Here is a 16925-nt window from a genome sequence, read left to right on the forward strand (position 1 = left end):
CTCTTCGAAAAACTCCCATTCATCTCTCACTGCTCCACTCTTAGCAACATCTCTGTGCCATCTTTTCTGACTTCCCTGCTCCATGCCACTCACTACGTCTTCCTGCACAGTGCTAGGCCCACCCCCCTGGTGTTCACCTAGCACATTTTATAACTCCTCATGTACACATAGCGTCACATTGTGTTGTTAATAGTTTGTGTACTGGCCGATGAGCTCCTTAAGATCAGCAGTATATGTTGACCATCTCTAACCATAGTCCTTTAGCATACAGCAGGTGCTTCATAGATGTTTACTGCACAAATGAATGAGTTACTCATCTGGCAAGTATGTGAAACTGGATTATGAGTCAATTCTGTATTAGAAAAGCAGGATATAGATCAAAGAACCAGATCCAAAGTGGGAAATTTCCTGAGTCTTTACTTAAAATCACCAAATGTTTGAATTACAGATCTCAACAATTGATTGACCCTGATTGACCCTGAAAGATTTTTTTGTTGTTGTTCTTTCCTGCTGTTTGGGCATGTCCTTTCCTCCCTCCATTTTCTGTATGAACGGAATTCTTTCATATTAATGTCCTATTTCTATCCCCAAACCTCTCCTCCCCCCGATGCAGACCCTCCCTTATAGACTTTTCTTTTCCCCTTTTCTCTGCAAGGGCAGCTGCAGTGAAAGTACAGAAGGGTGCCACTGCACATTTCTCTGGAAATGGGGGCCATGATGCCTGTTTATTATGCATTAATCTGAATCAATACAGTCTTTCCTGAAAACATAAGCACCTCAAAGGGCAGCAAATATGAATCACAACTGCCAGTGAGGATCAAACATTAACCCAGGGCTGCGATGAGGCCAACAAAAGAAATAGGCTAGTAATTGCCTTCCAGGATATCAATCCCTACCTTATACACACATACCCCCTCAACACACACAAAACCTTTATGGTTCTTTCATCCATGAACTTGCCCAATTATAATTGCCCAGCTGTGTCTTTAGTTGTATTCAGACTAGGTCCTGGCAGCCGAGACCTCACATACCTGATCCACGACTCAGAACACTTCTCAAATCTATAGAGGAAGTCTTTGGTTTCTGAAATGATTGAAGATGAATTCACAGACAAATATTTCCACAGGTATCATTAATGACTTGAAGCTGATTTAAAACCTCCAGAACCTGACCGCAACAAGCAGGAACTAGTACTTTCTGTTGATACTCGTTTCTATCAGTTCTTAAACTTGCATTGTGTCTTTCTGCCCTTAGGTCGATCGGGCACTTCTCAGTTTAACTTTTTTTTTTTTTTCCAAAAGAAGAAATTCAATATCAAGGAAAGGTACCACCAGGGCTGACTTCTCCTTTAGGGGCTGTAGGCATGATGCCTGAGGCCCAAAATACTTTCAGGGGCTCAGGGAAATGTTTTAAAATCAGATTTTCAAATTTCTTTTAAAATCAGAAGAAAACGTGTTGTTTTAGGTCAAAGAAAATGTTTTAATATATAATATTAATTCATTCGTCTTTATACCAATGCAATCATAAAATGTAATTTTTACCATTTTTTCTATGGAGGAAATAGTCCACAAAGGCAAAGTGCCCACAAAAGGTATAACGTGGCCCTGGTTTCTACCACATTATGCTTGCAACACGAAAAGGTTAGAATTGAACCTTTCAAACCCAAGTTCCAATTACCATACTCATAAACATGCAGGCTGCTCTGTATGTACTGCACACTCTGGTCACCCCCAATTCTACAAAAGGGAAAGTCATGGCCACTACTCATATGAGTGTCCAGACTGAAGGAGGTTTGAACACGCAAAGGACATCCAGATTCAGACCAGCAGTCTCTGCTCTGATTCAAATAATTTCTGCTCTGCCTTTATCTCTCAAATATCTGCATCCTGTTTTGATTACCAGAAAAAAAAATCTTCTCATCTTTAGGGATTAATTAAGCCAATGTATTTCCTTCCTTTGCTCTCTTAAAACATTTATAGTATTTAGGGGTTTTTTTTAACTTTGTTTTAAAATGACCAATACTACTACTGATACCTATGATTTATTTACTGGTTGGCGACCACATAGTCATCACCTCTAAGGCCAGTTCCTAGCCCAGTGTCTGGCAAACAAACACTGGGTGCTTAATAAATGTTAGATTAACAGATGCATCACCTCTCCAGCAAGTATGCGGAAATGAGATTATGTCCGTGGGCTAATTTTGTCTTCAATCATCTCGCACCTTGCGAGAAAGATCTTCGACCTGTATCACAATTGGCATTTTAGTAGATGGTCGCTGGGCCCTCAGCACCTCTGCCGCCTCCATCCACCAGCCACTCCCTCCCCGCTGGGCTCTGTTCTCTCCCAGCATCCTGGGGTCTGAAATGGTCCCCAGCCTGCTGGGAGGCAGCAGGGTCCCGCTTCACCGGCCCTCCCCGGCGTCGCCCCCGCGCCCTGGCACCCCTTCCTCCCGCCACCCCGTGCCTCCCACAGCCACGCCCTCCCCGTGGGCGAGATCACCTGTCCGTCCTCAGCAGCCGCCTCCTCGGGTACCCTTTCGCCCCCCTCCTGCTCCCCCTCCTCCGCCACCTCCCCCAAGCCCTCCCCTTCCCCGCCTCCTCCCACCCCTCGGTGTATATAGTAAAGGCCGGGCGCCGCACGCAGACACACACTCGTCCGGACACAGGCGCACACACGCTCACGCACGACCGGCAGCGGCGGCGGCGACAGCAGCTCGGTGACAGCGGCGACGGCGGCTCCCACCGCTGCGCACCCCCTTCAGGCGGCCGGCGGCGAGGCCAGACCGTAGAGTCCCCGCACCCGCGACCACCCCACGGCTTCCTGGAGGCGGCGGCCGCGATTTCGAGGTAGCGGCCGCGACGCCCCCGTGCGGGCCGGGGTACCCACCCCCCACCCTGAGCCCTCCCCGCGCGGACCTGCCACCGGGACGCAGGGGGCGCGCCGGGCTGGGCGCGCCTGGCGGGGCCCGGCGCCCGGGGAGGGGCCTGCTCCCGGGGGCAGGACGGCGCCTGGAGGCCGGGGCCAGCGGGGAGGGCCGGCGGGGGCGGGGACGCGAGGCGAGGCCGCCACCCGCGCGGCGTCCCCGGGCCCCGCTCCTGCTCCCAGCGCCGCGCACTGGCCGGCGGGGCCGGGGCCGGCCGGGGAGGCGGCACAGGGCGGCGGGGCGGGGGCCCCGAAGTGGGTTTCGGGCCGCCACCGGCGCTGGCACAGGGCGCAGAGGGCGGCGCGTGGTGGACTCCGCGCCCGGGCATCGCACCCGGCCGCTTTCGGCTCTGTGGCTCTGCCCCGGCCCGGAAAACCCGGCGCCTTCCAGGCCCATCGAAAGATGGATTCTGTTGACGTATCTGGCGGCCCTGGCGAGCCGGGTGGAAAGTTGGGTTTTGCCAGATCGCACTGGGCTCGTCTTTGTGACGCTCGGCCAGCCCCGCATCCTCCCGGAGCTGGGTGAGTGTGCATTGGCGCCCCGGGAGTCCTCGTGCCCCCCAATGCCCAGACCCAGGGTGGCCGCACCAGCTCGGGCTTTCTGCCATGTTAGGCACCGAGCAGCCTTCTCGCTGCATTTTGGCGTGCGTTTCAGCGGTGCCTTTTGCTGCGAAGGGAGTTCTTGCCTCTCCCCGTTGGCTTTTTCGGGGTTGGGGTTATGCTCTGTGTGTTTGCTTGTTTGCCGTTTAAAGCCCGACTATTGTTCAGGATAAGCTCCGCCTGGGTGGGGAAATGGCATCCCACCACAGTTGCCGGCGAGGGGTAGAAATGTTGCCAAACAGCTGCTGCTTTGTGTTTCCCTATCAGAAGTCCCTGGAGTAGGTTTGGGGCACGACGGATGGACGGAGAGAGGAATGAGGCACGGAAGAAGAAGGTGGCTTTGGAGAAGCGAATTGTCACCCACCCCAAGGCACGCAGTCCGCTTCCCTCTCTGCCTGCCAAACTTTTATGAATATTCCTTTTGTGATGGGGGAAGCTTAATGAATTCAGCCCAGTTTTCCAGGGAAAAGCAACCCGGCTTTAACAATGGTTTGAGAACTTAATCAATGAGAAGGGCCGGGGAGGAGGAGGAGGAGGAGGCGCTGACACCAGTAATCGGCGATGTGGTTGCTTTTTGCAGAGTCAGGTAGGGGAGAGGTGGGCAGGGCAGGGCGCAGCGCCTGGGTGGCCGCGTTCCGGGGGAGTGTCAGGCGCTTTTACCTGTGCCCACTGGAGCCACCCACCGCCGTGCCCCCACCTCACGGTCTGCCCAGAACTCTGCGACGGGGCTTGAGGGGCCGCTCGCGGCAGTGCGCGGGCGGCCCCCCTCATCTGGCGTTTTTAAGGATGTGTAAATATTTTGCTGAGGGTAAGTGACATCAACAGAATGATATTCCGCAGAGCCCGGGTGTGCAGCGATGATAAATAGATACGGCCAAACAAAGTTTTGATAACCGCGGATTCTCATGGCTGGCTCTGTTTCATTTTGGGTCTTTGTTTTTGTTGGTTTAGCATTATCTCTCATCCTCTGGTGTGATCCCTTTATTTAGCTGTTTCTTGGAAGCTTCTCTTTAGAACAGAGAGAAAAGCAGCCAGCAGGGAGAAAATGATTCTTAGCCTTGCATGCATCGGGCAAGGTTTTCTATGCTTTCCCCGTGAGTCTTTCCGGGACTGTTTTCTATGTCTCTCTTCCTCCTTTCGAGTCAGCAGAATCGTTTGTTGATTGACCAGGAGATTTCGGATAACTTTGAAAATGTGTTGTGATGTGCCTTTGTTACAGGAAAGAGGTGGCAGTACAGTGGGGAGGCTAGTGGGAGGACAGTGGGGAGGCTAGCGGGTGGGAGCCCCTACCCACTGATTATCCTTGGCGTTTTCTTCTCAAAGGGGAACGCGGGGAGCTGTGCTTCTTTTCAAAGGTGGCGGGGTGGCTGGAAGGCTGAAAGCCGGGGGGCATCCCAGTTTCTCTGCCCCTTAGAAGCCCAGAGAAGCCACTGGACCCGCCCCTATACACAGTATCCTGTGAGCGGGCATGTCTGTCTCATCCTGCCAGATGCCTGCCAGAGGCATCCACAAGGTGGCTGGGCACCAGGAGCCAAGTCAGACTGGATCTTGGGGGTCCTGGCTGCTTTGGCACTAGCCCAAGGGACCATTTAGCCACCCAGGCAGGCCCTTTATCATGCAAAGAAGCCAGACCTCCAGAGGTGAGGTTTGGCCCAGGAAAGTCTGCCCATCTCAGAAACAAATGAGAAAACAGCTTTCCAGGTGATGCCAGTTGCCAGTATGAGAACTTGGTTGGTGGGCATTTGGGCAAGAACTGTAAAATAAATGAAAAGTCTTTTAGCCAGAAGACAGGGCCCCTGAAATGCAAAAAAAAAAAAAAAAGAAAGAAAGAAAGCAAAGAAAAAGAAAAGGCTGGAAGGTGTGTGACAAGGTGTTGCTGGGAGCGCTATAACACCAGACGACCAATATAGCTCTGGCTATGATGACCCCGAAAACTAGATAGGACTGGTCTCCCCAAAGCCATGCCATGTGACCCAGAATGGAAGTATTCTGTATGTGGAGATGTCCACACACAGTGTGCTCTGAATGGACAGTAAGAAGAGAGCAAGTGTTTGTCTTCTGGCTTCTTCTCTAACCTTAGTTTTGGGGAAGCAGTGGGTAGTGGAGGGAGAGAAGTCGAGAAGGAAATGAACATTTGCTGTTGCCCTCTGTCTGCCAGACACTGTGCATATGGGAAACCATGATGTGATGGAGGCATTATTTTACAGATAAGGAATCAGACTCGGAGAAATTTCCAGTCAAGTGTCTGATTCCAGACCCCAGTGGTTATGACTTAAAGGGGCAACATGTTCCTCAACCCTTCCCTCAAGGCTCTTATTTATTTCTTCCCGAGACTAGAGTCCTCAGCCCCTACCAAATGCAATACCTAACTGAGGGAGGGGGGCACCAGTGAGGCAGCTCAGCCACCCAAGCAGGGTACATGCTTATGTGCTAAGGAGATAGATCCCAGATAGTCCCTAACCATTTCAGATGGAAAGACTGTGCCTTTTCATCTTGGAATTCCCAAAAGTCAACTGTCGCTTAATGAACAAGTGTTGAGTGACTGAATGATGGAACTGATGGAGTGAATGAATGGTGGTGGGAGGGAGCTGTGTCATTATCAAGGGAGACCAGCCGGGAGAAATCCAGAGATTTGTGTGTGGTTGGGGTCTTGGAGGGCCTGGTGTGATGCTGCAGTTCTAGCCTTGAGGAGTTCCAAGCCGACGAGCCTGAGTGAGATGAGCAGTCACATTCCCATCTTATCCATGAGGAAACTGAGGATGAGATAGAGTGGGTAATTAGCCTGAGGGCCATGGTAGGGCCAGAGGGTAGGTAAGGTATTTCTGACTCTTAAACGTCTCAAATAAATAAACTCTAAATAAAAATGAGATGGGTTCTTGCTCTGCAACTGCACCATCAAAGCAAAGTCCTTTAGCCCCCTTCCAATCAGATGGTGGCCTTTAAGCCCCTAGAAATTCTGGGGCCACTGGGAGGGCCAGGATTTGAATCCCTGTATGAGGTGTTTCTGACTCTCCTGCCTCCATGATGAGAATATGAGGGGGGACCTCAGAGAATGAGGCTCTCGAGGAGGGGGAAAGATGGCTAACTGCACTCTCCCCTGCACAAAAGCCTGCGTGGGATTCTGAATTAAGCTTGATTTGGGGATCAGGGTGACATCCTTGCTGTAGAGTTGGCAGTGCTTGTCTCTGGAGAATGCCTCTGATTACCACTTCTCCCTCCTACCTGACCGTCTGCCCGGATGCCCATCATCTCATTCTTTGCAGCTCAAGGCATCTCCTTTGTGGCTCGTCATTTCTGATGAGCCTCTCAAGGCTACCGCTCTCCTGTGTTCTGATGGCAGCTGCTGAGGAGGTGATTCGTGTTAGTACTTCGGTATTTTGCACATGACACCCTCCTTCTCTCTCCAGCCAAAAACACACATAGGAACACGCATGCACGTGCAGAGGCAGGCACACGTAATTTGATCATGTTTCTGTATCTGCTTCACCAAATTAGATTGCAAACCCAGAATTGTTATTGAACGAACATACATGACTTTGGCGATCTTCTATCCCAGCCCCTGCCTTAAACAGATCCATAGAGCTAAGATGCAGGCTGCTCAACCTGCAGATGCCTTAAGTAATGATTATACTCTCTGGCCTTGCCATGCCGGCCCCCAGGGCCTTTCCTAAGAGCCCACTTTAATCTCCAGTTAGAGGTAGGGCTGGGGTCCTAGAACATCCCAGTCTTGCAGTTCCCATCTCTTGCTATAATTCTTATCACCCACCCTGCTCTCACCTGTCATTCTTCTTCCCACAGCTTTTTTAGGTCTTTCAACACAGCACTGTCTAATAGAACTCTCTATGAGGAGAGATTTTATATCCGCACCATGCTGTATAGTAACTGCTAGTCACATGTGGGTTTTCAGCAGGTGAAAGGTGGCTACTCCAAAACAGGATATGCTATGATGATAACGTATGCACAGGATTTCTACGACCTAGTGCAAAAAAAATATATATCTATAAAATAGCTCATTAATAATTTTTATATTGATTACATGTTAAAATGATCATATTTGGAATGTATTGGTCAAATAAGCTAGAGTGTTGAGATTAATGTCACCTGTTCTTTAGAATTACATACATATTTCTGTTCGACAGCTCTGCCCCACCAGCCTGAGCCTTCAGCCTCATAGCACCTCTAGGAGTTTCAGGTGGCATGAACACCCTCCATCCCCATGGCAGGCGGGAGGCCTGGGGTTTACTCAAGAGCCACGACAGCCTGGCATCAGGCCACTCTGATTTTCAGGAGCTAAGGTGCCATTTGGGGGGGGTCCCCATAAAGCCCACCTGTGAGCATGTTTGCTCAGTCACCTCCTGTGGGGAATGTGGGCTCTGAAACTTAATGGAGATGAGAGAGCAGGGCGGGGGTAAGGGTGGACAGGGCTGGTTTCCTTTCCTCCAGCCCAGGCTGGTGTCCTTGTCCATCAGAGAGCTGTCTCCCTCCTGAGTGACTGATTTCCTCAACACCTGCTCTAATAATATCCTTCCCCAGGATATGTGTTTGGAGAGTAGAGGCCCAAGGAGACACCCTTGCACTGAGAGTGGGTTATTTGGGGCTGGGGCCAGTCTTAAAGAAGAGAAGGGAAAAGAGGGGATGCACATAGTCATTTCCTGACAGCTTGATGAAAACAAGAGCAAGGGAATAAATGCAGTTTCTGCGCGGGAGACAAAATGAACACCAGAAAGGCCAGTTTCACACACCCGCGGTGCCATAGATGAGAAGCCCTGAGGAAGGGACAGTTCGGGGAGGTGGGGGAAGGCTCACCGTGGGCATTGTGCCCTTGGCCCTGGGCATGGCCCAAGGAGACAGAAAGAGCTGGAATAATGGACTCGGGGCTTCGGTGATTTATAGGTCAGGCGCCTGTGGCTCTGGCTCCTGAGGGGGCTGCCCCCACAGGGGACCCTTGGCTGACCTCCTCGAGCTCCTCGGAAGGAGCTGGTTTTGTTTCCCATGGCAGAAGCAGACTGTTTACTGGAGCACAGGAAGAATCCGACGTTCTGGCGAAAAATAATTCATTAACAGCCAGGGTATTACCAGTTCCCTGGAAAAGCTCCTCCAGCTGCACTGGAGCAACTGTTCTTTCTCAGAAGCGGAACTGGGCCTCACTGGTGGCCAGGACTGGGTATGCGTGGGCATTTTTGTCGTTGTTGTTATTTCTGCCTTTGTGTGTGTGCCCACCTTAAAATCCAGACAAAGGAATGGGGGCCTGAAAGGGTTGAGATAGTATAGCCGTCAGCCATTCTGTCCTCCATGGTTTTAGCCTGGAAACACTAGGCCAACTCTAGGAACATGCATCTTCCCTGACCAAAGTCCATCCTCATGCTGGGGGCACTGCACAATCACATAGGATGTTCTAGAACTAAAAGAATTTTAGAGAATCTCAGCACCTGCTCTTAAGATTTTATAGAAACAATTGGCTAAAGGACTCCCATACCCACCTACCCCCATCCCCCCTACACACACACTGGGCAGAATGTCCTATCTTGCTGTGTTGAATTCTTTGCTTACTATGAATTGGCACAGCAGGCCCGAAGTATGTGATTCATCATCCCAGTTTTGAGGGTATTTGGAAAGCCAGGCAGGCATAACCAACAGAATGGTTTGCATGTTTTGTTCACTAAGAATGATTGAATCTCCAGTAATAAATAAAATGGAATGATTCAGGAAGCTTTTTATGCTCTGGAAAAATCTGCTTTAAAAGAGGGGGGTGGTTGTGTGCTTGTTTGTTTTTTAATGCCTCATGCTCAGAAATGTGTATCCAGCTAGCAAGAAATGGGGAAGAATGACATTTCCTTGGTTTAGTTTTTAAAAACACTAATTGCAGGTTAAGTAAGATGCAGTGTATTGATTTTGGTTTTGTATGGAACATAATGAGATAATCATTTTATTTTATGAGATATTAATTTCCATCCATTTAGACTGATGAAATACGCATTTCACATGCACCCTGCTAGCTCCACCATCATCACAGTATTTCTTTAATGTCTCTAGATTCAGACTGGGAACCTGTTTCATTTATTTGGAAAGGAAATCAGTATGTCCTTAGTAAACATATGTGTAAGCCAACCTTAGATTTCAAGGAAAATGGGATTTTTCTTCTTTGATGACTGCCAGAGATATGAATATTAAAAGCCGATTGTATTTGCCTTTAATTAGAGCACAGTTTCTCCACCTTGGCCCTGTTGCCATTTTAGGCCAGATCATTCTATGTTGTAGGGGGCTGTCCTGTGCACTGGAGGGTGTTTAGCAGCATCCCTGGCCTCGACCCACTAGATGCCCAAAGTGTCACCCCTCCCCCCTAGTTGTGACAGCCAAAAATGTCTCCAGATCTTGCCAAATGTCCCCTCTGGGGCAAAATGGACCCTGATTGAGAACCACTGGTCTAGACCAAGATTTAATAAGTAATTTGTGGCTTTTGGATAATTCAATTTGAAATAATACAAGACAGAATTTCCCTCTCTAACTTATATGTACAATTCATGGGAGTGATTAATTAATGGTTGGAAGTGGGTCATGTGCCTGATTTAATTGTAAGTTGGATGCAAGGGTCTGTAAAATTGTATAAGCACAGAGATTTTTCTTTAAATTCAGGTGACTGAATAAGTCATAGGTAATTGGGGGACACATTGTAACAACTAACACCTTTTCTGTTTTTTCATGAAGAGAACAGGTTTATTTCTCCTCAGTTTCTTTTTCATACTGCCTGATTTCAGACATGCCTTGTCAGCCACCAGGCATCTTCTTCCACCCCCACCTCTCCCCACTGTCATTTCTCCTGTAGCATCTTAAGCCTAAGCCAATTAATTTAGCCCTTTAGTGTACTTGGGAGAGCCCTGCTCATAACACTGTAATAGACTCACTGCAGATCGTGGCAGCCCTTTACCCACCACTAATTTCTCTGTTTTCCCGTTCTGTTGAGAGAGAAAGTCAATGGTGAGCAGATGGAGCATGTTTCAAAATTACTGGACATTCACATTTAGGTGGACTTCACCACCCCTCCCACCTTTTTCCCCTCTTACACACATTTATTTCCCTGCAGCAGTTCTGCTTGGGAAAAGGAACGACAGCAGGGCTCCTCTAGCCAGCTCGGTCCTGGTAATGCCCAAGGTCAGCAGCAACAGATGGAAGGCTGCCACTGGACGAGCTGCAAGAGGGGTAATAATGCCTTCACGGGGAACGTGTCATGGGGTAAACCATTCCTGCCCATCCATGGAAGTGGGATGAGCCCTTGGGGGACAGAGAGAGAAAGGAGAGGTGGATGGCTCATTACATAGGACAGTGTCCTGAGGCCAACCTCATCCTGACCGTCTTTGGGGTGGGATGGGTGTTTAGGGAGTACTCACGGGTGTGGCCAGGTGCTCAGGGCAGACATCACTTTGCAGGCATCCAAGGCCGGCTGAAGGCTGACCTTTTCCAAAGAGTGTCCGAAGGAGTTCTGAGTGTCGAGTGCGGAAGGAAGCTTAGCTAGTGAGGAAAGATAGAAAGGTGAGCACGTGGGGGGTTGGCCAGGCCAGCAGTAGCCCTTCATTGGCGAGTTCTTGCCTCCCTTGATGAGTCGTTTGACTCTTGGCAGACATCCCCTGAGTGCTTGGGTCCAGGCAGAGAAATAATTGATTTGCAGCACATGAGGTTTGGTCATACTGAATTGGTTCTCCCTCGTGAACCAGGATTTGGGTGATGGCTGCAACACTAGGAGAGGAAGTGGGATCAAAAATCTGGGCTTGGAGGCCAGTTTCATGGTACAGAGGCCACTGGGGCCACCTCTGTGTGCTGCTGAAGCCAACAGACAGGTCCGAGTGGTATGTTGTTCCTCAAAATAATGGCAATGGAAATGGCTGTGAAAAACATTCAGACCCTTGTCATAAAAATGCAAACAGTCTTCCTGCTATAGGGAAAAGCTAAATAAACTCTATTGCAGCTGTATTAAGTAGAAACAGATTTAAAAATCGGGTGTTTTTTTTCCTGAGACACTTATTTATAGCAGGTTGGGCAAAGGCTGCCACTATCTTTCGCGACTCCGGAAGACTGTTTTCCAGATGGTCCTTGCTGTTTTTCTCTTTATTAAGCTTAGCTGAACCCAGCCTTGCTTGGAAAGGTTCATAGAAAGTGGTGTTATTTTTTTCAGATTACAATGGCCATTGATTGGCTAACAAATCAATGGAAGGGAATGGATTGAGCCTGTGCCGATGGATTTCCTTTCGCATTTCAAAATAAGAAAAATGTCAAGGAAAGCTCAGAATAGGAGTGCTATTTTGACTGTGTACATCAAAGCTTTGAAAACCATTCAGGGCTGCATTTTCTATTAATTTACATTTGCATCTTTTTCTAAAATACCGCCCTCCTCTTTGCAAAAAACTGCAACGTTACCGTTTCCTTTCCAACATCTAAACAATGTCCAGATACATTTCAGATTGAGCAATTAGCTCTGGCTGCAATTTCCTTTTAGGAAAAAAAAATCACTAACCCACTAGACTAAATATGAAATTATTGAATGTGAAGATATCAATATTTGTTCTAGGATCCTTTGTGGCTTATCACTTGCATTTTAAGAAGGCTAGAAGAGGCTGGTTCTACCTGGCCTTGCCATGTTAGACACACCCACGCCAGAAAACTCAAACTTTGTGTTTTTCCCTTAGGAGCTGGGCAGCTGAATTTGGGGTCATCAAGGCTGATTCTTACAGCTGAAACTGCACAGGGAACCATTTTGGAAAGGCGCATAAACCAGTGATCCCTGCAGACCAGGCTTGAGTACCACCACCCCACATGGGGTAAAATTTCTACCCATTCACAGTTAAATGAAAGAAGAGTAAAACTGTATACTGAGTTTCCATTTTTATAGAACTGCCCTTTATTCTGAAATGGCCTTTCCCACTTTTTTTTAGTGTTTAAGTCTCTTTTGTGAATGATGATATTTGTAGTTTAGCATCTTTTTTTCACAAAGTCAGAAGTTGAACTCATGTTGGATCCTACTTTTTTTTTTAATGTTACTCATTCAGAACATTACAAAGTCTTGGATTTACTGAGGAGGCCTCAGTAGATCAGGAAAGGGAGCCTTTGTTGCCATTTCTAAGCCAGAAAAACTCACTTGAGCTAGAGTCCTGCTCCCAGTTCCTTACCTGATTCTTTTGACCCATCAGCCACAGAACTGTGGCTTTGTCCAAAGCCCATGTGAAGAATGGAATTGCTTCTCTAGAGGAAGTTTTTTGTTTGTTTGTTTTATGTTTTGTTTGTTTTTTTGGTTGCACTGTGAGGTTAGTGGGATCTTAGTTCCACCATCTGAGATTGAACCCAAGCCCCCTGCAGTGTAAGTGCAGAGTCCTAACCACTGGACCACCAGTTCACAGAGGCTCGACCCACCATCCTCCTTTCCTCAGCATGGCTCACCAGGCAGTATCCTCAGTCTCCTTACTGCTGCTCCCCCAGCTGCTCCTCCTCTTGCTAAAGCACCCCTCTGATTTCATCACTGTAGCTCAAGAACATTCAATGACTCCCTATTTCCTAATTAGAATAAAACCCTATATGAAGCCCTTTTTTCATTTTCCCAGGCCACTCTCTCCCTCAGGACTGCTCTTCAGTGGAGAGGATGACTCCAGATTGTACGCTTGCTCTCACTGTGTGTGTTTTTATTGAAGTATAGTTGATTTATAATGTTGTGTTAGTTTCAGGTGTACGGCAACACACATATATATGTAGGGCTTCCCTGGTGGCTCAGCTGGTAAAGAATCCACCTGTAATGTCAGAGACCTGGGCTCGATCTCTGGGTTGGGAAGGTCTTATGGAGAAGGGAACGGCTACCTACTCCAGTATTCTGGCCTGGAATTCCATGGACTGTATAGTCTATGAGGGCGCAAAGAGTTGGACACGACTGAGCGACTTTGACTTTCATATATAGGGGTGTGTGTGTGTGTGTGTGTGTATGTATGTATTGTGTGCTCAGTCACTCAGTCGTGTCTGATTCTTTGACTCTTTTGCAACCCCATGGACTGTAGCCTGCCAGGCTCCTCTGTCCATGGGATTTCCCAGGCAAGAATACTGGAGTGGGTTGCCATTCCCTTCTCTAGGGGATCTTTCTGGCCCAGGGATCAAACCCAGGTCTCCTGCATTGCAGGCAGATTCTTTACCATCTGAGCCACCAGAGAAGAAATAATAATAATAATATATATATATATATATATATTATTTTTTAGATTCTTTGCCTTTATAGATTATTATAAGATACAAGATAGATTATTACAAGATATTGAATGTAGTTCCCTATGCTATAGAGTAGAGCCTCATTATTTATCTATTTTATATACAGTAGTGTCTGCTAATCTCAAACTCCTAATTTATCCCTCCTTCCCTTGTCCCTCAGATCAGATCATATCAGATCAGTCACTTAGTCGTGTCCGACTCTTTGTGACCCCATGAATCGAAGCACGCCAGGCCTCCCTGTCCATCACCAACTCCTGGAGTTCACTGAGACTCATGTCCATCGAGTCAGTGATGCCATCCAGCCATCTCATCCTCTGTCGTCCCCTTCTCCCACTGCCCCCAATCCCTCCCAGCATCAGAGTCTTTTCCAATGAGTCAACTCTTCACATCAGGTGGCCAAAGTACTGGAGTTTCAGCTTTAGCATCATTCCTTCCAAAGAAATCCCAGGGCTGATCTCCTTCAGAATGGACTGGTTGGATCTCCTTGCAATCCAAGGGACTCTCAAGAGTCTTCTCCAACACCACAGTTCAAAAACATCAATTCTTCGGCGCTCAGCCTTCTTCACAGTCCAACTCTCACATCCATACATGACCACAGGAAAAACCATAGCCTTGACTAGATAAACCTTTGTTGGCAAAGTAATGTCTTTGCTTTTGAATATGCTATCTAGGTCATAGCTTTCCTTCCAAGGAGTAAGCGTCTTTTAATTTCATGGCTGCAGTCACCATCTGTAGTGATTTTGTAGCCCAGAAAAATAAAGTCTGACACTGTTTCCACTGTTTCCCCATCTATTTCCCATGAAGTGATGGGACCGGATGCCATGATCTTTGTTTTCTGAATGTTGAGCTTTAAACCAACTTTTTCACTCTCCTCTTTCACATTCATCAAGAGGCTTTTTAGTTCCTCTTCACTTTCTGCCATAAGGGTGGTGTCATCTGCATATCTGAGGTTATTGATATTTCTCCCAGCAATCTTGATTCCAGCTTGTGTTTCTTCCAGTCCAGCGTTTCTCATGATGTACTCTGCATAGAAGTTAAATAAGCAGGGTGACAATATACAGCCTTGATGAACTCCTTTTCCTATTTGGGACCAGTCTGTTGTTCCATGTCCAGTTCTAACTGTTGCTTCCTGACCTGCATATAGGTTTCTCAAAAGGCAGGTCAGGTGGTCTGGTATTCCCATCTCTTTCAGAATCTTCCACAGTTTATTGTGATCCACACAGTCAAAGGCTTTGGCATAGTCAATAAAGCAGAAATAGATGCTTGTCCCTAGGTAACCATAAATTTGTTTCCTGTCTGTATTTCTGTTATATATATATAAGTTCTTTTGTATCAGTTTATTTTTTAGATTCCATATATAAGTGATATCATATGATATCTGTTTTTCTCTGACTTACTTCACTCAGTATAATAATCTCTGGGCCTATCCATGTTACTTCAAATGACATTATTGTATTATTTTTTATAGCTAAATAATATTCATACACACACACACACACACACACGCGCATGTGTGCATGCCAAGTTGCTTCAATAGTGTCCAACCCTTTGTGACCCCATGGGCTGTAGTGCACTGGGCTCTTCTGTCCATGGGATTATCCAGGCAAGAATATTGGAGTGAGTTGCCATGCTGTACTTCAGGGGATCTTCCTGACCCAGGGATCAAACCCACCTCTTGCATCTCCTGCACTGGCAAGCTGATTCTTTGCCACTAGCACCTCCCAGAAAGCCCTACACACACACACACACACACACATACACACACATACACACACATCATACGTCATCTTCTTTATCCATTCATCTGTCAGTGGACAGGTTCCTTCTATATCTTTGCTACTGTAAAATAGTGCATTGCTATGAATATTGGGGTGCATGTATCTTTTTTAATTAGAGTTTTTGTATTTTCTGTATATACATGCCCAGGATGGGATTGGTGGATCAACTCTTATTTTTTCTTTTAAGGAACCTCCATACTGTTTTCCATAGTGGCTATACCAGTTTACATTTCCACCAGCAGTGTAAGAAGGTTCCTTTTTTCCTACATACTCTCTAGCATTTATTATTTGTAGACTTTTTGATAATGTCTCTCTCAGCTGTGTTTTATTTGCTTTCTTTATGGGGGGAGGTTTGCAAGAAGATTACGAGATCTTTTGGGCATCTTTCTCTAGATGAAGAGCATCAAAGCCTGAGTCTAATATAATGGACCTTCCCATGGATTGTGACACTAGTGGTTTAAAAAAAAAAGGAAAAAACTCCACACAAAATGAGGCTCTCTAGCTTCAAGAATTATAGCCTTACTATGAGTCTCTCCTACAGTACTGCTTCTGGATAAAAATGCCCCATTTTTGACCTGCTGGCAGATGGGTGTTGCTTCAGGAGGGGACTGCTGGCTTGTCCTACTGAAAACAAAACGACTTATACAAACTTTGAAATTTGCAATTAAGACATAGTGAAAGACATTAGCCAGTGCAAACTGTCCATTCTATTAGAAATGTTTCCAATGGCCTTTTATAAAGTCATAGTAGGACAGTATCATCTATTATTTGTCAAGTTCCTGCTATAGCTTGGACAGTTGTACCAGGTGATTTACATCTATTATTTTTGTTCCAGCTCCATAAGAGTCATATAATGTAGGTGGGTATTTTGAGCTTTATATCATAAAGGGGGAATTAGAGGCTCAGGGGCTTCCCTATAACTCAGATGGTAAAGAATCTGCCTCCAATGCAGGAGACCTGGGTTCAATCCCTGGGTCAGGAAGATCCCCTGGAGAAGGGAATGGCAACCCACTCCAGTATTCTTGCCTGGAGAATCCCATGGACAAAGGAGCCTGGGGGGCTACAGTCCACGGGGTCACAAAGGGTCGGACATGACTGAGTGACTAACACTACTACTAGAGGCTCAGAGAGGGTTAGTAACTTAAACAGAGTCACACAGCTCATGGGAGGTGGAACTGGGATTCTTCCACAGTGTGGTTCAAAAGAATTTTCTGTGATGATGGAAATGTCCTTCACTATCCACTATGGTAGCCACTAGCCAGCCTTAAGTTGCTGTTGAGCACTAGAAATGTGACTGGTATGTGACTGAGGCCTGACTTTTTAGTTTTTTCTTAACCATTTTTGAAGTGTACAGCTCAGTGGTATTCAGTGTATCCATATTGTTGTGCA

General features: G+C 47.1%; 1 protein-coding gene across 4 annotated transcripts in view; it reads left to right on the forward strand.

Annotated features, from left to right (window-relative positions):
- Nucleotides 1–2648: 2648 nt before the first annotated feature.
- RAI2 (retinoic acid induced 2) overlaps nucleotides 2649–16925 on the forward strand; it is a 71449-nt gene continuing 57172 nt past the window's right edge. For 2 of the 4 annotated variants that reach the window (XM_005228410.5, XM_024988552.2), the window contains exon 1: nucleotides 3222–3444. The gene's annotated coding sequence lies outside the window, so the exon portion shown is untranslated. Of the gene's footprint in view, nucleotides 2847–3221; nucleotides 3445–4118; nucleotides 4331–16925 lie in introns of those variants that run through there. The other 2 variants (XM_002700371.5, XM_010822176.4) reach the window with 2 other exon arrangements.

This window comes from Bos taurus, chromosome X (assembly GCF_002263795.3).
Source record: "Bos taurus isolate L1 Dominette 01449 registration number 42190680 breed Hereford chromosome X, ARS-UCD2.0, whole genome shotgun sequence".
NCBI lineage: Eukaryota > Metazoa > Chordata > Mammalia > Artiodactyla > Bovidae > Bos > Bos taurus.